At 42.9% G+C, this 23,920-nt stretch overlaps 1 protein-coding gene across 2 annotated transcripts in view; it reads right to left on the minus strand.

The window, feature by feature from the left end:
• Positions 1–20,495, minus strand: part of MAPRE2 (microtubule associated protein RP/EB family member 2) — a 148,208-nt gene extending 127,713 nt beyond the window's left edge. The window contains exon 1 of one of the 2 annotated variants that reach the window (XM_054018178.1): positions 20,341–20,495. The gene's annotated coding sequence lies outside the window, so the exon portion shown is untranslated. Of the gene's footprint in view, positions 1–20,335 lie in introns of both variants that reach the window. The other variant, XM_054018177.1, reaches the window with a different exon arrangement.
• Between the last annotated feature and the right edge of the window lie 3,425 nt (positions 20,496–23,920).

Below are 23,920 nucleotides of genomic sequence, written 5' to 3' on the forward strand. Positions count from 1 at the left end.
TCCAATATTCTTTCAGAAACTTGTGTTTTCCTCAGAAGTACTGAAATATTGGAAGAGCCTATTGCGTTCATGCTTCCAAGGACTTGCCACCATACAGTCAATGTAGTTAAAATGAGATCATGTCATCATTCTTCAGTGAGAAACAGCACAATAATTGAATCGCGTTAGATGCTAGAATATGAAAAAGGTGAATGCACGGAACAAAAATATGACTGATTAATATAATTATAGGAAATTAGAAGAGTACAACCATACCTATGAAAAAGACGGGACTGCTGAGATACTTGAAAAGTATTTAGAATTCTAGGTGTATTATTTGACACTCTCTTAGCTGTTTGTATAGTCCATGCAATTTCTTCCACCCCACTCTTCCAAAATCCTCAAATAAGCCACTAAAGTTAGACTAGATCTCCTAGTAGTTCTATCCCACTGCCAGGGGAAGAAAATTGTTCCTCTGAAACAAAGGCTGCAAGCCCAGCAGTCATGATCAGGAGCCACCCAACAATAAACCAGTCAACGTAAGAGCCATGACAAAAAAGGAACGTTCATAACAGATTCCAGCTTCAATGGGATATCAATCATTAAGGGACAGTTTCTGATGCTCTCTGTCAGAAAGAGTAACAGGCTCCAATGATACTAACTGAGCAATAAGGTCCTAAACATGGTGAGCAAGGGATCTCAATCTAGCCCCAAGCTAAAAGGAGTTTAAAATATCCTGAGAGAATTCCTTAAAGGACCGCTGCAGTATGGGGTAATTAAAAATCAAACTCCACCAGGCAACATAGTTTCAAATGACCATTACATTTATGAAATACTCTGGTCAGTCTGTTTCTCATGTAAACCAGCTTGCATAACAAGTCATACCAAGTCTACAAGTGACAGAGGTTGCAAACAGACATTAACATCTTAGGTTGGAAACTACTTGTAATAAAAAATGCCTTATCTGAGCTCTCAATTCCTGGACAGGATAGGGGGAGGAGAAGTTAACATGAGAAGAGATTTCTCAAGGCTATACCATAAGGTCAAGAACTAATCTTTGCATTTTTATTTCCTCCATTGAATTGAGTGGAACACAGTATGACTGCAATTCAAGAAGCAAACCCACAAGGAGGTGGTGAGAGTTTTTCTAACTCATTCATAGGGAATACTGTGAGAGATCAGCACTCCTTCCAGCCCTTCTGTGTAACTTATTGTTTTGACTGACAAAAAGTGGTACCAGTAGCTACTAGTTCCTTTCAAATAAAGACAAATGATAAAGCTACCACCAGTCAGACAAACATTTCTTGTTGTCCAGCAAATCCTCAATTCCATAAGCCACATAATAAGTTCCCTGTCACTGGAGAACCGCATTATAGTATTTCTCTATCTGACCATTTTCATGCGTCACTTGTAGCCCCGAACCACAATGAAGAGTTTTACTGCAACAGAGCTGATACATCATTCTAAATATTAAGGTTGTACATGTGATACTAGTCACAACCTTTCACTAATGTGGCCTTCAAATTTTTGACAAATACTCTTCATAGGTGTCTCTGGTTAAGTGACATTTCAACAGAGAGCTGGGTGACTGGCTGGCATAGAAATTTTTATCCAGTGATATTCAGAGTGGTACTAAATATTCTTATAGCCTTGTTTAACAGTGCTGACATCTGCTTTCCATAAGATGCTACAAGGCTGAACTTAAGGATTCTGCTTTGTGATAGGAATAGTGGCTTATTTGCATGGCTAGGAGATGGGAAAAAAAAGATACTGCCACCAGAATTAAAGTTTAAAAAAATCCCAATTCTAGTGGCAGTCTGCAACAACACAAGAGACAGGGGAGGTTGGCTGACATGTTAATCTGGCATCAATCTCCATAAATTTCTATGACTGTCTCAAACACTTCAGGGAGAATAAGAATGTCTCCTTAGTTTTTCTGTTGCTGTTCTTTGAGGAATACTCCTAGGTATCTTTGGTTAGATACACAGGACTCTGAAGTGAGAGCACATCATAAAGTAAAAGCCTCTCCAATAGAATGACTGGTCCAATGATGTGACCAGGGAAATGCAAGAGCACCCTTCTCATGCAAGTTGTAGGTGTAATAGTAGCACAGTGATAGGACCCTTATATGCTTCATACACAGCTGGTTTGAAGCACATGGAAAAAGCTATTATTTTAGGAGAGTTCAGTGATATGAAGTAAGCTTTGCTCAAGCTTGAATCCAGAGCTGGCATTAGGATCTGTGAAGTTTCCTTGATTTTGGGACCTAGAAATTTGAAGGACCTTAGATTTCATTAAAAAGGAGAATCATTATTTTTCAGCTTGGGTGCCTACATTTAAGCATTCAACTAAGCAGCCAAGTTTTCAGAGGTGCTGCACACTTGCAGCTCCCATTGAAGTCAGCTCAGCACTTCTGAATATGAGGCTATTTTATTTAGGTGTGGAAATGTGGATTTAGACTGCGCTCTCATTGGAAAGTATTGAGCTAAATTTCTAGTCCTCTGCCTTAGGAAGACAGGGTTGAAAATGTAAAAACAAAACGTAAAACATTCATAAGGGTTAGAATTTCACCACTACTTTCCCCCCAGAAGATCACAGCATATGAAGAGTCCCTTGTGCTGATGCCAACAAATCTCTTGATTGCTTTGAGGAATGCAGATCAGCTCAGTCAATGAGAGAGATGGAAAAACCACCCAGGTTTCCACCAAAGGCACTAGGGTGATGCAAGCTCCCCCCTGAAGCTTCAGGTAGCTGAGCTAGCTCCTACGCTACATATTAATGTTAGTGACTTTGTCCACAAGGAGAGGCTCCTAAATAGCATGCGAGGCAGTGTGATCTAGTGGACTAAATACAGAAATGAGAGCATGGTACTCCTGTGTTCTAATCTCAGTTCTGACACTGGCTTCCACTGTGAGCTTAGTCAAATCATTTAATGAGTGTCTCAATTTCCTTAATTCAAAACTGGTTGTGACAATGTGAGACACTTTAGAGATGAAGTTCACCAGAATGCACACAAAGCCCTCCTGTGCTAAGGACCTGGCATACTCCAGACCTCCAGTTTATTCGGGCAATTGTCCCTCAGAATTGTTTTAACCATTGTCAACAATGCATGGACTCCAGCTAAAGCAGCTGGGCTCCACTTCTGCAGCTGGGGGCTTTGGTAGGAGAAGTATTAACACACACTTCATAAACATGAGTCAAATTTGGGGTCCAGCCCCAGAAATTCTCAATAACCTTTTCTAAAATCTACAGATTGGCCCTGAACACAGCAGTGTGATCATGACGGACAGAAATCTCCTTCAATGAAATGGGGGGAGGAGGAGAGAAAGAGAAAAAATGGCTTGAGGGTCCATCCAAAAACACTAAAGCCAACTGTCCTTGCTTGGATATTCTGATAGCAATTATTATTATTTTATTAATATATATTATTAAAACATTATTTTAATGTGAAGAGCAGGGTAAATATTAGTATGCAATGTGATTTATTGGGGATAGTCCAGATTGCAAGGTCATTCTTTCACATTTCATTGTTGTCCTTTGATAGTGCACATGCAATAAATTACTGTAATCTAAGTTGTCCTGGCTATTTTTTTTCCCCACATTTATTACTTAGCAAACAAACAGTTCTCTTGGAGGCTTTTTAGCATCCTGCATGAGAATGAATCATTCAAACATTAAAGTTGTGTACATATTATATAAATATATTTTCCAAAAACTATTTAGGGAATATATATATATATATATAAAATTTCACAAAACATGCACCCTAAAGGTGACAAGGCATACAAGGTTTTGAAAAAGATAGACAAGCTTTTATAGTTAGACCTCTTTGGAACCCCCCTTCAGGTAGTTGAAGGCTGCTATCAAATCCCTCCTCACTCTTCTCTTCTGCAGACAAAATAAGCCCGGTTCCCTCAGCCTCTCCTCGTAAGTCATGTGCCCCAGCCCCCTAATCATTTTTGTTGCCCTCTGCTGGACTCCCTCCATTTTGTCCACATCCTTTCTGTAGTGGGGGACCCAAAACTGCCCGCAATACTCCAGATGTGGCCTCACTGGTGCCAAATAGAGGGGAATAATCACTTCCCTCGATCTGCTGCCAATGCTCCTAATACAGCCCAAAATGCTGTTAGCCTTCTTGGCAACAAGTGCATACTGTTGACTCATATCCAGCTTCTCGTCCACTGTAATCCCCAGGTCCTTTTCTGCAGAACTGCCGCTTAGCTAGTCGGTCCCCAGCCTGTAGCGGTGCATGGGATTCTTCCGTCCTAATGCAGGACTCTGCACTTGTTCTTGTTGAACATCAGATTTCTTTTGGCCCAATCCTCAGATTTGTCTAGGTCACTCTGGACCCTATCCGTACTCTTCAGTATATGTACCTCTCCCCCAGCTTAGTGTCATCTGCGAACGTACTGAGGGTGCAATCCATCCCATCATCCAGATCATTAATTACGATGTTGAACAAAACCGGCCCTGGGACTGATCCCTGGGGCACTCCACTTGAAGATCAACCTGAGCATCCCAAAACAGAAGCACCCCAAATTAACTTGTCACTGTTGAAAATTTAGTCCTATATCAATTTACAGAGCATGTATTGGAAGCCATCTAAGCACTGACTAAAATCAAATACCATGCAATTAAAAATGCCCACAAACAACCTAACTGCATTGCCCAAGAGTATCAAGACAGCTGGTATCAGAACAAGCCAACAGAGCTCATCTGCATGGGATTGTTATGCTATTAGACTGATACTCTACCTTCTCAGCTATTGACATTTTATTATTACAACATTGTGCATCAGCCCTCAGAATAAGTCACATATATTAATATTGATGGTAGGGGACAATACTGTCCACATAATTGAAGATAAACACACTACAAGTTTAATGATGGTATAGTTGAAAAAAACAAACAAACACGCAGCATCAGTAAGGTGGATAATGACCTCACTGCACAGAGGGGGCTGTTGTCTGGCTTGCTGGAAAAGGTGTGTTCCCTTTTAAGGGCTAGAGAGACAGAGTGACATGCTGCAGCAGCTTCATACCTGTCAGTGTGGGGATGCTGACCCAACCCCCCCAGGGGTGACCAGAGAAGAGGGGAGATTATTTAGGTCCATGCTGGTGCAGGAAAAGCCCTTTTACCTGGCCCATGCAGAGCAGCACCCTCCCTCCCAGGTTTGTCATGATCTGCTGAAGGCATTACAATAGTCACTCCTTTAAGGGAGGGGGGTTTGGAAGGAATTTTCCCCCTCACTGACAGATTGGCCCAGGTGAGGTTTTTTCCCTGCCTTCTCCACAGGAAGTTGGGGGCTTAGTAGGGGCAGACATGAAATGGGGGTAGGCTATGATGTTGCCACTCATTACGTAAGCACAGGGTGGCTGTCCAGGGCATGTGCTACATAGGAAAGGGACAGGGTGATCAGATAAAATGGATTGGTAGAGGATTTAAAGGAGGTATTTTTTAAAGAGACAGAAACAGGGGAGTCAGGGCTCCTATGACTGGTATAACAGGGAGTCAACCCCCTGCTCCTTTATAGCTCCCCCTTAACTCTCATTAGGGGGAGGGGTGGGAAGGTCCCAGCAGCAGGACTAGGATGGGTAAAGAGGGAGGGCTGACAGCAGTCTCCCTTACCCCCGGGGTATATATAAATGGTTATGAAATTATCATCACTGTACAATTCCATCCATCAGGTACTCCCAGGCATTTAGGAATAAAGTTGTGGCCTAATCAAACCACATCCAGTGTCTCCTGTCCTTCCAGCATAGCCAGACAAATGTGTTAGTTCAATTATTGCAGTCAAGAAATGTGCTGGTTTTCTCAAATCCACTTGTTTTCTCAAATCTACACCAACTAAAAACCTGTCAGTCAATGCCACCAAACCACAGCATGTGAGTTTGTAAAGAGGACTTACGACCTTTAGAACTAACTACACCAATTCACAGGTCTATCTACACTTTAGTAGTGCTTGTCACTGATGGGGGGAGATAGAAGGATTTATCAGCTAGAGGAGGTCGAGTTGAGGGTACTTATGTGGAGATTGCAGGAAAATTTTTCAATTCAGAGCCGGGTAGGAGCATTTTTTCACTGGCAGATACAGGTAAAGTCAGGGACTGGGAGAAGGACAGGAACAGAGCGCATAACTCTTGCAATGTGTGGAAAGTTTTAGCAGCTACAAGAAGCTGAAGTCAGAGTTGTTTGCCAAGATCTGTGTGTAGGAAGAAGTGGTGTGAGCATGAGGGTTACATGGGATACCCTGACAACTAAGTGTATAACTGGGAAACAGTGGTCGTGGGGGGGTGCCTGTCCATTCATCCTACCCTTGCAAGCAACCATCGGCATTTTACCCTATGCCAGGAGCAGCGGAAGCATCCTAAAAATGGGGGGTCCACAGGTGCCTAAACTGTGGCCCTGCCCCTTCTCCCCAAAGACCACCCCCCTGCTCACTCCTCTCCGCCCCCAACCCCCATTGCTCACCCTTACAGCCAGTAAAAAGTGGGGAAGCCCTGGGACCCAGGTCTCCACTGTTCCAGCACCCCTGCCTGATACAATATTTAGAGGGCTCGGCTACCCACTAACTACCATGTAATATCCTAGTCAAGTTTTACATACAACAAAAAATGTACTTTGTATTATAGGGCACTCTAAACAAGGCAAAAAGACCATTGCACAATACACAGAAATAGTTTTGTTTTACAGGTGGCTGTATCAGGAGAGGGTAGAATAGTACCACAGCTCAATTCAGAAGCAGCTGAGTCACCAAATTACTGTAAGACAGGTAGAGCAAAGTACCAAAGAGCTCACAAGCAGCCCCTTTTCCACCCACACAGACTCCCATTTCCATTAGCAGCCTCTTACAGCACTTGATCTCAGTCAAAGAAATAAATTGTTTATCAAAGGGGCCAAGTCACAAACTATTGTATATAGAAGTACACAAAAATACTGTGGTACACTCCAAGCCAAAAGTTATCAGACAGTTCCAGGGAAGAATTAAAGAGCACTGACTAAGCTACAGTTATGTAATTAAACACAAGACACATGGAGAAATTATGACTGGTGTATCTTAGGTGTAACAGTCATGAAAGCCACATTAATCTATCTTGATCACATGGGGAGGGTGTTGTGCATTAGCCTTCATTAGTCCTAGATATTCAGACAGGGCTTATAGAAAGTAGAACCCAGTTGTAAGTTTAAGGGTTTTTGTTGTTGTTTTTAAAGCTTAAATTTTGCCCTGAGTTAGCTTTATAGAGAGCAAGGGCTATGGAGAACAAAACTCAAATTCAGGTAGCAGAGAAAATAGAGAGCCTTTAATATACTGTAGAAGGAAAGCCAAGTTGTATTTACCTTTAAAAGATCTAAGGGCAGGGCAATTATTTTATATAAAAAGGGAAGGAGAAGCAGTAAAGCAAGCTCCATGACTTACCTTACATTGCTGACTATAAAATGTATTTAGAGAGCTATTTAAAGAATCATCCCCACTGGAGGATGATTTACAGTGTTTTGGCATGAGAGCAGCAATGAGGAAGTAGGGTAAAGAAAACCTCAGTACCAAACACTCAAGTTACTATTCACTAGTAGATTTCCCCAGAAAAGTACCCCCTTTTATGAACCTGGCTATGGGGCAGAGCTAAAGGGCTAGCTCCACCCCCTATTCCCACCCAGAATTTGGGAGGAGCTATAAAAAGATTTTTAAGCAGACACTTAGAATTCTGTGAGCTTATTAGGTACAGTATTTGAGTTACCTGGGGTGGAGTAAATGAATGACTGACTGATTGACTGACTAACTAACTAGTCTACAGTTACTTTTACTGTGTGTGCTCATGGGGGCAATTTGGGAAGTAATACTAGTTTTGAGGCTTGACTATTTTGCAAAAATCAAGAAGGTTGTGGCTAAAGTGTTGTAGCTATGGCTCTCTCTAGCAGGTTTTATTGTCTAACTTTTTATGCACTTTTAAAGATGCACACTACACAGATCACTTAATGCATCTGTTTGCTTTGTGGTGCTCCATGGTCAACCTCAGCACAGGGTGAAAAAGATCCTTATTAATAAGCTTTTATCTCTATAGCCTGTGATATAAGCAAAGTCACTGATCTATGCTATTGAATCATTGTACTGAGCTACTCTGGGAGAAACTTCACCAAGATGGCTATTTTCAGTGGCTTTCTAGTCTAGTGTAACCATCTTTCATCAACAATAGTATTGTCTATCTTTTCAGGACTTCTAGTCACCACCACTGTTGTCTTAAATTATCTTCTGTATTTGTAGCCCTTTATTTTGACTATTAGTTTATACTTCTATTAAATAAGTGAGGTCATCCTGATACTTCTGCAGGAGATCTAGTGTGAAATCTGAGTCCTTGAGCTGCCTGGCAGGATTCCAGCCATGCTTCCAGTGTTTCTATCATCTGGTATGCTTTCAAGGCAGTGCTTAGGTGATTATGCACTTGTTAACAGGATCTGAACGAGTAATGGCTGTTACAACAGTCAACATTTCTGATCTTTCCTTCTTTGTGTGAAGAAATGAGTTTTGTTTTGGAATTAGTAACAGTCAGCTCTCCCCAAATTCTTTAGAATTTTTTTAAATAAAGCTAGGCATTGAAAGAAAAATATATAGCCCTTCCCAGCAGCAGGACACTGATCGTTTCTCTGTAAATATTAAATTGGCCTTTACAAGTTAATGAAAATTCCAATATGAGTTTTTAGGATCAGAGCACTCAACTTAGTGCCCTTCCTCCCGCCCCCGAAAAAGCTCTGACTCGAAATGTCCGTTGAAAAAAGAAGAAATCTTCATGACAACAGGAAGCTCTGCTATGGTACTAACTTTCACTATTTCTACTGCAGGGTTTCTACAGCGCTGAAAAAGTGATGTCAAATACTTTTTTGAATTTAAACCTAATTTCTTATAAAACATTCAGCATAGATGACCCACGTCTCTCTCTCTGTGGCGGAACGCTCATAATTTGGCCTTCTTTGGTGTTTGAATTATTAAATTCAGCAGAGTTTAGCTGAGCTATAAAAGCAGTTCACTTTGTTTAGAGATTGCTTGTTGCTGAATGCTAATTTGGGGGAGGAGACCACATTCTATTGCGCTGTCCCCGGCCAGAAACTGAGCACAAAGTGTAAGGAGGAAGAAAATGAGTATATAAATTCAAAGACCGCTTCCTGGATTGCTCTGCAGAGCTACGTACGCTGCCCATTACGAAACCTTGTTTTAGTAGGTTTCAGAGTAGAAGCCGTGTTAGTCTGTATCCACAAAAAGAACAGGAGTACTTGTGGCACCTTAGAGACTAACAAATTTATTAGAGCATAAGCTTTCGTGGACTACAGCCCACTTCTTCGGATGCATATGTCCTAACCACTAGATCAGCCTTCCTTTTATCAAATTTAATTCAAATTATTAGCACTAAGTTAGAGGAAATTACTAAAACAAGAAGAACAGGAGTACTTGTGGCACCTTAGAGACTAACAAATTTATTAATATGCATATGCATCCGAAGAAGTGGGCTGTAGTCCACGAAAGCTTATGCTCTAATAAATTTGTTAGTCTCTAAGGTGCCACAAGTACTCCTGTTCTTCTTGTTTTAGTAATTTCCTCTAACTTAGTGCTAATAATTTGAATTAAATTTGATAAAAGGAAGGCTGATCTAGTGGTTAGGACACTAGCCTGGCACTTGAGACTCTGGCTTGATTCCCTGCTCCCCCACACATTTTCTGTGTGATCTTGGGCAAGTCACTTAAACCCAGATCCTCACAAGTATTTAGGCACATAACTCCCATTGAAGTCAATAAGAGCTACGTGGCTAAATACATTTTAACTATGTGGGCTCTACCCTCTCTGTGGATTAGTTTCCGGTCTATATCCTCGTGGGGATGATAGTATTTCCTTACCTCACAGAGGTGTTGTGAAGATAAATATATTAAAATATTGAAGCAAAGGTAGATAAAGACTTTACATACATGTCTGAGTACTGGTGCATTGTGAGAAATATACAAGTTATTTTCTTTGTCATGGTTTTAAGGTTTTCTGACAGTGGAGCTGTAGTCCTGGGGCAAGCTTCTTCCCTAGATTTCTCTTTGCAGAAGAGATTGTTTTTTTGTTCTGTGTTAGCACAGGGCCTAGTACAATGGGGTACTGATCCATGATTGGTGCTGTGATAGTACAAATAATAATATCCCCCCCCCCCCCAGGTACTGCTGATGTGGGTCAAATTCTGTATAATCGGTGGAATTCCCATTTACTTTTAGTTGCTGTTCTTTCCCAATGATAGTGGGGGAACCATATGGGGGGGGATTATAGGATTGGGGGAGACATGTTGTGGGAGGAAGGCAAAGTTAAGTCAGATGTGGTGTAAATATCAATTTTGTTTTTGAGGATAAAATTGTGCACTGTTACCTTCTGTTGCTACTACAGTACACTATGTAATTGAGGGCCATGCTGTTTGAAATATTAGGCTGGGGAGATTCCAGAACAAATTAGACCTTAATTTGTAAAGGATCAACTATTTCTGTTGCTAAAAGCCATACTTACCTTCCATATTTAATGTTTTTAGAGTCATCTTCAGAGACTTTTACAACCTTGATCTTGATGCTAAGGCCAAGTCTTCGCTAGAAACTTTTATAAATGTTTATGATTAGGATGATTTTAATGTCACTTTTATAGTGGCAAAACCCCTAGTTTAGATCCAGTTATATGAGCAAAAGAGTCATGTTGTCAGTATGGCTTATTTCCTTTGAAGACTTGGTAAAGCATTTTTTGTCAGTAGAAGCTGCATCTGTATTAGAAGGGTTTACTAGTACAGCTATAGGCACAAACCTTTTTTAGTGTTGACTAAGTCTGAGAATGCACAACAGTAAAATCTAGCATGGAATTCTATTGAAATCAATTTGATTTCTGCCAGCTATCCCATTCAGAGTCTATAGGATTAAGTACAAAACTTCCAGGAGCAGACTAACATTGTAAGAGAATTTAAATACCATCAGAACCGTGACCCCATTAGGGACTGAAATGGCAGTGTTTAATAATTAAACTGTAGAACCAACCTAGTACCAAGAGTCTCCAGTGCCATGTGGAAGATCTAGATAATATTTCCACTTCCAACCTCCCGCTCCATGGGCCAGTAGGACCTGGGGCGATATGACAGCAACGTGCTTAACTCCTGAATTGGGTAAAGTGGAGCATCCACATGAGTAACCTCCTTGGCCAAGGAGTAGTACTGACAGGTTCCATACACAGAGGTAGAGTTGGGCCAGGTTGAAAATCCATGCTGTAACATGAGTGCTCCTTTGTGTGTCTGTTTCCTCATTTGGCAACACGTTCAGGCAAAGCAGCAAGTGCTGATTACCAAGCTGAGCACCAATGGCATGTGCAGGACTATGTGCTGACTATAAGAAATTGAGGATGAAACTGACTGTGCTGGAAGAGTCACTTTTGAAGTATCCAGGCAAAGGCAGAATTATGAGCAGGAAACCACAGAAGGAAGGTACAGATTGAGGGGGCAAGCTGGAGGGATCCACAGAGAACAATCCATCAGGTGAGAGGGGATCAGAGGAGCAAACTATCTCTGGTGCAGAAATGCTGATCTCTAGCTTTCTTTCTGGGGTTTGTCCCTGGATCCCTGAGGTCTAAGCATCATCCTCATGACTAGAGCTCACCCCCCCCAAAAATTGATAAAACATTTTTCTAGTGGAAAAAATGCTGTTGTGCCAAAATCAAAATATTTAGTGGAAACATACCTGTTCAACATTTCATTGGGTTTTGCAGGCCCAGGATATTTGGGAGGGAGGGGGAAGGTTGGAAGAAAGGAAAGACTCTCCACTCTACAGCCTGATGGTTAAGGGACTGGCTCGCGATGTAGGAGACCCAGGTGCAAGTCCTTGTTCTGCCTGATTGAAAAACTCTACTCTGAAGCAGGGACATGAACTTTGGTTTCCCACTCACAGGCCAATGTCCTCATCATGGGGATATGGAGCTATTTGGGATGGGGGGAGGGGATGTCCCATTTTTTCCACAAAATATTTAAAGGTCTTACTTTTGTTCTGCATTGGAACAAAGGCCATTTTCAAAACCTTGACAATGTTCACAGAATGGAATTTTCTGGCCAGCCCTAATCACAATAACTTATTTGAACACTGTGACTAGTGCTCCTGTACTTCCCAACTTACTGCTTTCTTCAATGAGTGCAGTCCAGAAGGATTATGGTTGCTGAAGTAAGGCGCTGGCAGTGTGGGTTGTGAATATGGGTGAAGGGATCCTTGGAACTGGAGAATGTGGAGTTGCAGAGGGGAAAGTATCTGATTCGCTTTCTTATGATGACTTTAAAAAGTTACCAAAATTCATACTGATCAAGATCTGACTCACCACAATCCATATCCGGGTTAAAAGCTCAAGTTATAGAACCCTCTCAAACAAGTGAAACCCTTAACTAAAGCAGGTCATCAAACAAATCCTATACTCTTAATCAGTGCCTTGTATATCTATCTTTAAAAATATTTTAAACTATCAATTAGCTTTAATATAGTCCTACCACTTTAATCTATTGATCAGTAATGCAGCTATTAATAGTTGGACATTTTGCTTTGGCCATTAAGCCAGCTAGAAAGATTCCAATGCTTATGATGCTATTCAGAGTATTGAGTGCCAGGAGAAGTTATCTTGTTTTGTTGGAGCAGTCTGGTAACTTGAGTTCCTGTTTCAGCAGTAAGCCTGATAAGGTAGGAGCTCGGAATTAAAAATATCCCCTATATGCCTAGTCTATTTACAGAGCCTCTGGTTTGGTATCTCCTTGATGGGTTAATTTAGCTCCCATTAACATTAGTGGTGTAGGCATGCCCACAATGTTTCCAATTTATTTAGAAAGAAAAGGTGCTTATGTGCCTATGGTGGTGGTGATAGTGGGGAAATGTATTTATTTCTCCTCCCACCCCCCCCAAAAAAAGTACACCACAACAAACTTTTGCCACCATAAACAATTTTGTATTTAAGCATATTGAAAGTAGCCATCTTGTTAACGGATGTTATCTCTGACACTGACAGTTCAGGAATCCAATGGAAAACTAGAGCAGTTTTAAATACTTAATACCTGTTTCATCCCTAAAATGTGAATAATTTATTACTAGTATTGTCAATGTTGTTGAAGCACATTGAGAATCAGTTTAAAATCTCTTCTAGCAGTGTTGCATTGCTGCTGTAATAAATATTATTTCCTCTGCATGATTTCCAAGACTAAATTTCACAATGTCTACCATGATGAAGCTGGATTCATTGACTCACTATATTAATACTTATTCTGAACTTTTAAGCTACTGCGCTGAGCAAAATGGATGCTGTTTTCCTTCTCAGTCTTAGTTAAAATTGTCCCAAATATTTTTTAGTATCAGCATTGAACACAGTAATCTACAGACTGCAGAAGGCCAAGGAGCAAGCAAGTCAATCTTAATGAACCAATCACTGCTCTCCACAATGACAAAACTCATTCTTTTAATAGTTTTAATTTAACTGGTAGATAAAAGGCTTTGCAGGTGTATGTTTTAAGCTGGGATTTGAATCCATGGGTGGTAATAAACAAGACTGAGATAGTTTCTAACCTAAGGAGTGGTCAGAAGGAAGGCAAGAAGACTAGAATATGGAAACATGCACAGAGAATAGTTGTGCAGAGTACTCTGGGGGAATTCTGTGTCACTGTGCATGTGCAGAATTTGTTTCCTGCAGATTTCTTTGCTTCTCTGCAGAAAAATGATTTTCTGACAGGGAAGCAACAAGAGCGGTCATGCAGCCTTCCCCAGCAGTATGTTTCAGGTGCCCAGGATAGCTGGCAGAGAGGTAAATCACTATGGGACAGGGGAAGACCCAGTTAGTGGCTCCTACCCTGTGCCAGGCTCAGCTGCTAGTCCTGACTGGGTGGGGGAGGATGGGACTTCCTCTTCCGCTGCATGGCATCTGGGGCTGTGTCAGACCCACCTCCAGATTTCTCCACTGGCTGTAGGAAGCTCTGCAAACTCCCTCCCCCGTGTGCTTCCTGAATCCATCACTCCTCAGCTGCAGGGAGAGGAATCACTATATAGGGAACTGCTCCCCCCTCTGCCCAACCCTCATGCATCCAGTCTCCCTCATACCCAGACCCTCTCACTGAGCCTCATGCCCCCCACTCCCCCTACATCTTGACCACCCCAACAAGCCACCCACATCTGGATACCCACCCTACTAACCTCCACCAGCTGCTCCTGGATCCCCACCCCACTGAGTCCCACTCCCCCAGCATCTGGACCCCCCACCCCAAACTCTCCATACCCCTGCTTCATCCTCACTCTGAGCCCCAACCACCTTCACCTGGATCCCCCTGCAGAGTCTCATTACTGTTGCACCCAGACTCCCCTCCCCCACAAGCCCCTGTGCAGCCAGTTCCCCCCCTGCATCTGGCTCCCACACTGAGCTACCTGCACACAGATTTCCCCAGACAGAACCCTCTCAATCCACACCTGGATCCCCCCCACAATAAGCCTATCCACACTTGGATCCTGCTTTGCTGAGCCCACCTGCCCATACCTGGTGCACCTGGCACAGAGGGCCAGGGCCAGTCCTTGTGCTGTGCCAGGTTTGGGTATAGCCTCACCGGAGAGTCTGTGTCCTGGGGGAGGGGAGCTGCACAATGATCTCCCACCTCTGTGCAGCCAGACATCTGTGCCCCCCAATGCCATGCTGGAGCCTCCACATTTGACAAAATTTGCAGAATTTTATAATATTGTGTGCTGAATGTCTAATTTTTTGGCACAGAATGCCTTCAACCATAGCAGAGTAAATAAAGCAAGATGGGGGAATAGAAGGAAATAGGTGCAGAGGTATAAGTAGGAACATGGTGTTTGCCTGGACTTGAAGGCTGAGGAAGGGTAGAGTTATCCCCACCTCTCAGATGGGGAAGTTGAGGTGCAGTGAAATGGGACACTGCTTTCCAAGGGTCAGTGTCTCTGGCACAACCAGGAACAGATCCCACATTTTCTGACTTCCAGTCAGTCCTATCTGTGAAACTACCCTCCGTCTCATAAATAAATTGGAGTGCAATTTAAGTGAAAGATGGTGATTACATGAAGGCACATTCTGTATAAGATTCCAGTGGAAGAAAGAGTAGGTTTACGAGCCATTATGGTATGCTCTGCCGTTTCATATTGTCCCTTCCAAGTGTTGCACAACTGTAGGAATATGTGCTGAGATCAAAGGCAGGTGGTTTTCTTTTAAGTGTTTTTTTTTTTTTTTTTTTTTTTTTTTAATAAAAAAGAACAGTTTCATGGCTAAATCCATAAATGGATTTACTTAAACATCTGAACTGTTCTAGCTAAGGCTCATCTCTGATCACCTTAAGTGTAACACATTCTTCTCACCCCTCAGATCTGTGCAGGGAATCCTCTTTCACAGCAGTTTACCAGTGTTGTGTGGTGTTTTCCATGGTAAGGTGATAACCGCTACAAACTGAATGCTTGTGATTTCCATATGTTGTGTGCTATTGAGGGCTAAAACATTTTTCATGCCTACATTTTTATCCCTTACAGTCTGAATGGAACATTGGTTATTACAGGCTTTTGGACCCTCTAAAATGTATAACACTTACCCAGAAACTAGTTATTAAAAAAAAACAAAAAAAAAAACTTCTGCTTAAGCTGCAGAAACTTGAGATAGTCTGCCCATCACATCAGCAGTAGCTGAAGAAGCTGACTTCCCATGAAATACTGACTGATAGAATCTGCATCTAAATTCTAAAATTGCAGAATCCTAAATCAGAAGCCACTTATGCCCCTGCCCCATGTGAAAATGGACAAATGCACATGATCCCCATTGCTTAAGGGGGGGGGGGGAAATCAACTCCAACTGAAGTCATAAGAATCCATGCAGTCAGAATAATTGGGCCAGGACATAGATGTGTATGGCTGTCCTCGTGGAAAGTATCATGAAACTTTTAATAAGCTAGTAGTCAAGATCTCAGGTAAGCCTCACCCAGAGACAAAACTGCCCCACTATGGCATGGTGGTGCATCTGATTCATTAATGACTCAGAGGAAACAGTTCTACCTACAGAGTCATCAACACTACTTTGAGCAACATCTACATTTTTCTTAGGTGTCTCCTACAAAAACTGATCCAGCCCAATTCTTATGAGACAACTGGAAACTTAATATGACATAGCATTATTTTCCATTTACCATTGAATAGCTTGACAAGTTACTTGAAGTTCTTTAAAAGAATTAGAAACAATTTTGAGAGATTTGACTGTATAGGAGTCACAAGGGAGGCAATTATATGTTTGAAACTTCCTCCATTTAAGAAGAGGGGGAAGTCTGGGGCATTGGTTACTTTAAAGACAAATACCTATGAATGACATTTTGTAGCTAAAATTACATTGAGTTTGAAGACCCTTTAAAAGTGACTGATCAAGGTTGAAATTGGAATATGTTTCAGTGGTAGTGAATTCAGTTTCCTGCCCAGAAACTTAACTAGTGATTGGGGAAGTGGTCAATTAAAGTTGTAGTAGAACTCAGGGACTGGAAGCACTGGCCAGAAGAGACAGAGATAAGCAGTGGATATTGTTTGGAATTGTAACAGTCAAGATGAGAAATGAAAGCATGACCCAGAGTTTTAGCTCCAGGTAGAGTCAGATTTAAAGTTTGAAATGTTAAACAAATCTGGCAACTAAACACCATCTGGCAAGAGCACTAATGAGAAGCAAAGGCATTACAGAAGACTCTTGTTCCTTATCACTGAAATAGAAATTATGCAGGAAGAATTAACCTTGAAAGAACAAATCACCAGACAGATGGTCAATTGCCAAAACCTTAAAAAACACAAAACAAAACTGCAGCTTTATCTATATTCAGCATCAGAAAGTTCCAGTCCAGCCAGTTAGAGCTGTTTGCCAAACTAGGTCAAATTAAGTCATGGCACACCCCATAAAGTGAGGTCATAGAAAAATACTTGCACATCTCAGGTCTCTTTCAACTTAGAGGTATGTAGGTAAATCAAACAGGCACCTAGTCATGTTGAATCCAATGCTACAAGGCATAGGTGGCGAGTTATATGGGCCCATGGTGCCTGGGCACCAGGAATATTCCTGGCCTGGAGCCCGGCTCCAGCAATGTTTGAGGCTGGGTCTCTCCCTTGGCCCCACCTTCTGCCCCCGGGTGTCCCCCTCTCCCCCCCCCCATGCACATCCCCTGGACGATTTTAAATGGCTCAGGGCCCCCATCCACCACTGGCAGTGCAGCGGAGCTGAGTGGCATAGCCACACTAGGTAATACAGAATCTCTCTTTGGGTTTCTTGTTGCTTACATTATGGCTTTATACCATTATTAAAGCCCACGTGTCTTCCGTTTTTACACCCCACAATTTGAAGAGAGGCAGGTAAAAGGAAATATCAGTCCAGAGAACAAGTTTTCATATTTTCACCATTCACCACAGAAACAATGAGGTCTTTTCTGCATTATTAAAAGAGATCTGTGAATGAAACAAACAGATGAGCAGTGGCAAAATATAGTTAGCAAATGGGAGGAACTATTTTACAAACATCACATACTCTAATTGCATGTACAGTTTGCAGCTTCCATTGTGTTAATACCCCTACTGTTATTATTGTAACTTTCTGTGCTGTGATGGCTACACACCTCATCACTGAATGCAACATGCTGATTCATCAGGCTCTCTTAGATGTATTCCCTGTAATAAGATTTACCTGTCACTGATCTTTCCTATTAATCAGCATTCTGAAGGGTTCCTTTTACACTTCTCTTACCTGAAGTGCAGAAACCTGCCTTGGACAGTAATTATAGAATTAGCAGCAATGCTCAAATGGATATATACTGCAGTAACTTAAATTAATGCAGAAGGAACGAGTCCTCTTTAATGGCACAGCAATGGGAAACCTTTTGAGCCACAGTAAGGGGCTAATCATAGACTCACCCAAAATGTTTCTTGTATCATATCAGTGATGGCAACCTTCTCTTAAATGATAAAACTCTTGAATTTCCATGCACCCTGAAACTCAATGCCTATGTAACATTCACTATATACTACAATATTTGCTGAATTGCTAGCTTAAATAAGCAGCACAGGTTAGTGGATAGAGCACTGGACTTGGAGTCAAGTCCAGGAGTGGGGAATTCTGGCTCTCGTAATGATCTATCATGTATCACAGGATCATTTAGCCCCTCTGTGCCTCAGTTTCCTCAACTATAAGAATACTTACACATCCTTTGTAGAGTCCTTTCAGACCTACAAATAAAGACTGTCCATACTAGCTTTTTAAAAGAGATCTCCCACCATTGCACTAGCAGCATTTGTACCACAGTACTATTTAACCCTGCTTGTAGGAGGTCTAGCTACCACAGTGGTAAAAAACAAGTGACTACCTGAGCCCTGTCTACAGTAGCACTCCCACCATGGCTAGCATCAGTGGATGAGCACCAGTCAAAATGGAAGTCAGAGGTTTCCCAAAATATTAGAATGTAGATAAGGCAGAAAACTACGATGGAAGAGTTCAGATGAGGTTGTTATATGTATAATTACCTTGTGACAAGAAGTTCAAGGTCTCAAATCAGATTTTTTTTTTTTTTAAAAAAGGACATGAAAGCAATATCAGGGCTCTTTAAATAACCATAGGCAGTTATATTAATCTGCTTGTTTGTTTACAAGACTACACACCTTTTTTAGAAAGACCAAAATAGGAGCATAAATGACAGACGGGGATTTCAAGCACCCCAGTAGTGATGGTAAAAACTAAATCAAAGCTGAGTCTTTCTGATACCCATGTCAGTAGAAGTTACTCTTATATGCATATCCCATGCCAAAGAACATATTGTAAGCCTTCTTTTTAAGTCTAGTATACTCTGCAACATGTGCTGTAGCTGGTTTATTTTCAGACTCACACTTACTCTAAAGAAATGTTCCAGCAACAGTATCCTGTCAGTACCCTGCTTACACTAGACAGCCCTAGTACTGCCATCATTGCTATCATTGGTGGGGTGCACTAGCTGCAGTTGAACAGTGGAATATTTCCTGAAGAAGTCTAGTCTAGATAGACACAGGCCAGGAGACCAGCAGGGGAGAAGACACATCAGCTGTTTCAGCACACAAGGGAATTATGGATGTTAACTAGCTGGTGAGGTCACACCAGTTAATGTTCAAACAGCTGTGCCCTGTATCCACTGAATCTTTTATTACACGGTCTCTCTCTCTTTGAATGATAAAATCTGGCCACAAATAAAAGCCTTTGCAGGAAACGGACTTCAAACTCAAATAATCCCAACTACTCCTGGGATGCACCTTAGCTCAATACAGCAAAAGATTTGTTTCCCTCTCCAGCAGAACCCTTGATGCACAAAGCATGGCTCTGTAGCTTAAGTACTGGAATACACAGCAGAAAACTATTTCGGTGCTGCAGCCGCCTACACTCATTTAGCTGACACACGGGGTCTACTTCCTACCGGGCTTTAGCTGTTAAGGGGACTTCCCCAAGAAGAGACCGGTTTGAAGAAGTGAACTTTTCCTGTAAGCTTGACATTAGCCGAAAACCTCCCTCCCTCCCATACCCTTCTCCAAATCAAGCGGAAACCTCCACACATGGGCGACGAATGTATTTGCTAGACTTGCTCTCCAAACTGAGCGCTCATCTTAAAATAGATAACTATGGCAAACAAACCCGTGTGCCCAGTGAGACCGCATAGCGCTCAGGGCAGGTTAGGCAGCTGCCTGGCAGAGGTTGGAGGCGAAGACTCCAAACACTTCGCCTCCTCCAGGGACCCCCGCTCCCTGCACGCCTGTAAAGAAAGCAAAGCGATGCACGCTGCAAAGGGGTGGGGGGGGGGGAACCCCAGCGGCTGTACTTCCTGCCAGGCGCGCTTTGTACCTTAGCCGCCTCTTGACAGCTCAGCCCAGTGCAACTCACGTGTCTCCCACTCCGGTCCCTACCGGTGCTGCTGGGCAGAGCCCGCCCCGCCCGCGTGGCTTGCCCAGCCGCAAACACCCTGCTGGGCGAGGCACTTTCTGCAGAAGGGATGGTTCTGCCAGTCCCCCCCTCCTTCCCGGGGGGCGAGCGCTGGGGATCTGTCCTGTGACTCCCTCCACCTCGCGCTCTGCCAACGTGGCAGCGCCTCTTCCCCTCACAGCACCTTTCACCCTGGTGCGGAGGGGGCTGCGAGCTGGTCCCTGGCTCCCGGGCGGCAAGGGGTTAAAGCTGGGCGGCAGTCCGCACAGCAGCATCTGTGGAGGCGAGGAACAGCGGCTCTGAGCAAATGCAACTTCTTGCACCCTCCAGCCGCTGCGCCTGGCCATGCGCCCCTCACACCCCGCCCAGGCGCCTGTACTGCTTTAAATGCACTTGACTCACCTCACCTGCCTCCTCCCGGGCCGCCGCCGCCGCTTTCCCTCTGCCTGGCCGCTGACAGCTGGGCTTTGTTGTCTCCACCCACCCCCTGCGCTTTGCCAGCCGCTCCACCCCGAGAGCCACGTGAACCAACCGGGCAAGCCCTTGGCTGCCGCTGGGCTCTGGAGCGCTCCGGGGATGGGAGGAGAGCGGAGCGCGGGGGCAGATTCGCCCCGCCTGGAGAGGAAGTGGGGAGGAGGGAGGAGAGTGCGTGCCGGCGAGTGGCGGAGGAATGGCTTTGTCACAGCTGTGAGCAGCCACCCGCCCTCCCTGCCTTATCTCCGGGCCCATTCTCGGCGATGGGGGAGCCCGGGAAGCCTGATGTTTGCTTTTTCTCCGTAACGTTGGGCCTGGGTTGCTGCGTTACAAGGCCTGTATGGAAGGGCAGCTAAATGGAAACGTCTCAGCCGTGGCACCTTGAGAAAGCCAGCAAAAACATGCATCTAGCTCCCAAAACCTCTCCCGGCAACAGAATATCGTGCCAGGGGCGATTGATACATTTTCATTCATAGGAAAAACATCCCCAAATGAACAACTTGCCACGCTTCCAAACAGAGCGGCCGTATTTCCCTTCCTTCTCTATTATTGCGCTGTAGCACCCGCCTAAGCTTAAGCGCTTTACAGTGAGACAACAAGGTCCCTGACCTCAGGATCTTACAATCTAGGTAAGACCGTACAATCTAAGGACAGGATCGTGCAAGAGTGACGCTCAAAAATCAAGTTACTCTTGCACAGAGTCTCACTGTTGGCATTCCGCGGGGGGGCCATTCTCTCCAGCTACGATTTTTATAGCAGGGGCCTATCTCCATGGTATCGAAGTGCTGTGGTAACTACTACGCTATATTTCTAGGCATGGCTGTTAGTAGGATGAGGCCCTATTATCTTTCCCTTGTTTTCTCCCTGAAGTTGCATACTGCGTAACCCATGATGTATACCCTTTAGCTTGTGTTCTACCATGGGTGCGCATACCCAAATAGGGGAAGAAGCTTGTTTTTTCTATAAAAATCTTAGAAATCACACTTGGTTTTTTTCAAAATCATCTAGCTTGTTCCCAAGAAATGAGATTCCCTTATGAAGCTGTCAACACCATGTCTTTAATACATTGCTTCACAGATGGACCATTAGTGAAGTTCTGCCCACATAGGATCTAGCATTTTATGTCTTTTGGTTTTAAGCTCTCATGTCCATATAAATGTAAATGGATGATACATCTCAGGAGGTGTTTACAACCAAAGTGATTTGCCTTAATCCTCCCCTTTCCCCCCCCCCCCCCACCCATACATACACACACTGGTTTTGGTTCCTGGAGGAACTGTTATAACCTTTACCCCGCCCCCGCCCCCCCCCCCCCCCGAGTTCCGTGCAATCCCTGGCCCAAAATGATACATAAACTTGATACAATATAGTCACCAAAGATAATGCATGAGATTTCAATGTCTGTCACACCACCCATATTCTTGAAACCGCCTTCCATCCATATCTTCCCTCAGATGAATTGTTCCACAAGGCTATTCTGTGCTAATGACCACACGGCACACACAACTCAGGTGTCCAACACTTGTATTATTTTGAGAGTATGACTTTGTTCCAGTTTTCATATGGATGTTATAATGAGTGTAAATAACCATGTAATTCTATGGCTAATTAACATTGTCAATTAATTATGTTTCTGTTCAGCAAGTTAGAGAAGCTTCCACCTCTCTGATGTACAAATCTCTAACTTGCTGAGCAGGAACATGGCTAATTAGCTATGTTAGTTTGATTTGATTTTGCTTATGGCATTATCCTTGCAAAAACAAACAATACAGCAGTAGGAAAAAGTCTATAACTGCTCAAACATCTCAACAGATAATTTATAGTAATATGCTATTCCTGGTTTTGGGAACTGAACAGACTATAACTAGAGCTGGGAAAATACTGCACAAAATCATTCTCCAGTGAACATTAGTTTGAATTTTTTAGTGAATTTATTTTAACTGTGCTCATTCCCCTTCTGTATTCTTTCCAAGAATACACTAGCAAATGAGTTTACTGGTAAGAATGTTCATGGAAACTTTGCAGAAAGCAAAATCTAAATTTGTAAATGGAGGTGTGGGGGAGGGCAATAATAGCAAATCCCAATTGAGGATAAGAAGTGTATACTGTCTTCGGGGGATTGTTACTCTTGATGGATTTTTTTTTCCCTTTCTCAACAGTTAGCATACTGTTATCAATGAGGAAATACAAATAAAACAAAGCTAAAGAGACACATAACCAAAATTCCAGGTACAACAGTTAAAAAAGGGAGCAGCCAAATAAATCCTTAACAAAACTGATATTTAGGATCACAGGTTCTTATTTTTAAAAATCCATGAAAAACTGCCAGATTTATTTCTACTTTGTCACCTCACATGCTAGTGACAATAACTGTGTTCTCCCCATATTTCCTCCCCTAAAAAAGAGTCTTATCACCTCTGCAAGCCTCATTTAATAGACCTGAAAGTAACATGTGATATTTATGTATGAGCTTTTCTATGGTACTCATCATGGTTTTCTGCAGAAGTGGCTAAGCAGCAGTTCTGCGGAAAAGGACCTGGGGATTACAGTGGACGAGAAGCTGGATATGAGTCAGCAGTGTGTCCTTGTTGCCAAGAAGGCCAACGGCATATTGGGCTGCATTAGTAGGAGCATTGCCAGCAGATCGAGGGAAGTGATTATTCCCCTCTATTTGGCACTGGTGAGACCACACCTGGAGAATATTGTGTCCAGTTTTGGTCCCCCCACTACAGAAGAGATGTGGACAAACTGGGGAGAGTCCAGCGGAGGGCAACAAAAATGATTAGGGGGCTGGGGCACATGACTTACGAGGAGAGGCTGAGGGAACTGGGGTTATTTAGTCTGCAGAAATAAAGAGTGAGGGGGGATTACATAGCATCCTTCAACTACCTGAAGGGGGGTTCCAAAGAGGATGGAGCTCGGCTGTTCTCAGTGGTGGCAGATGACAGAACAAGAAACAATAGTCTCAAGTTGCAGTGGGGGAGGTTTAGGTTGGATTTAGGAAAAACTGTTTCACTAGGATGGTGGTGAAGCACTGGAATGGGTTACCTAGGGAGGTGGTGGAATTTCCATCCATAGAGGTTTTTAAGGCCCGGCTTGACAAAGCCTCGGCTGGGGTGATTTAGTTGGTGTTGGTCCTACTTTGAGCAGGGGATTGGACTAGATGACGTCCTGAGGTCTCTTCCAACCCTAATATTCTATGATTCTATGGTAGTATTTTAGTTCCTCAGATACATCAGTGAGTTTATCCTCACACCTTGCTTGTGAGATAGGGAGGTATCAAGTGCAACCTTGACAAATTGGAGAACTGGTCTGAAATCCACAAGATTAAAATCAATAAAGACAAGTGCAAAGTATACACTTATGAAGGGGGAAAAAAATCAAAAGTACAACTACAAAATAGGGAATAACTGGCTAGATTGTAGTATTGCAGAAAAGGATCTGGGGGGATTATAGTGGATCTCAAATTGAATATGAATCAACAATATGATGCAGTTGCAAAAGAGACTAATA

Source organism: Malaclemys terrapin, chromosome 2, assembly GCF_027887155.1.
Source record: "Malaclemys terrapin pileata isolate rMalTer1 chromosome 2, rMalTer1.hap1, whole genome shotgun sequence".
Lineage (NCBI taxonomy): Eukaryota > Metazoa > Chordata > Testudines > Emydidae > Malaclemys > Malaclemys terrapin.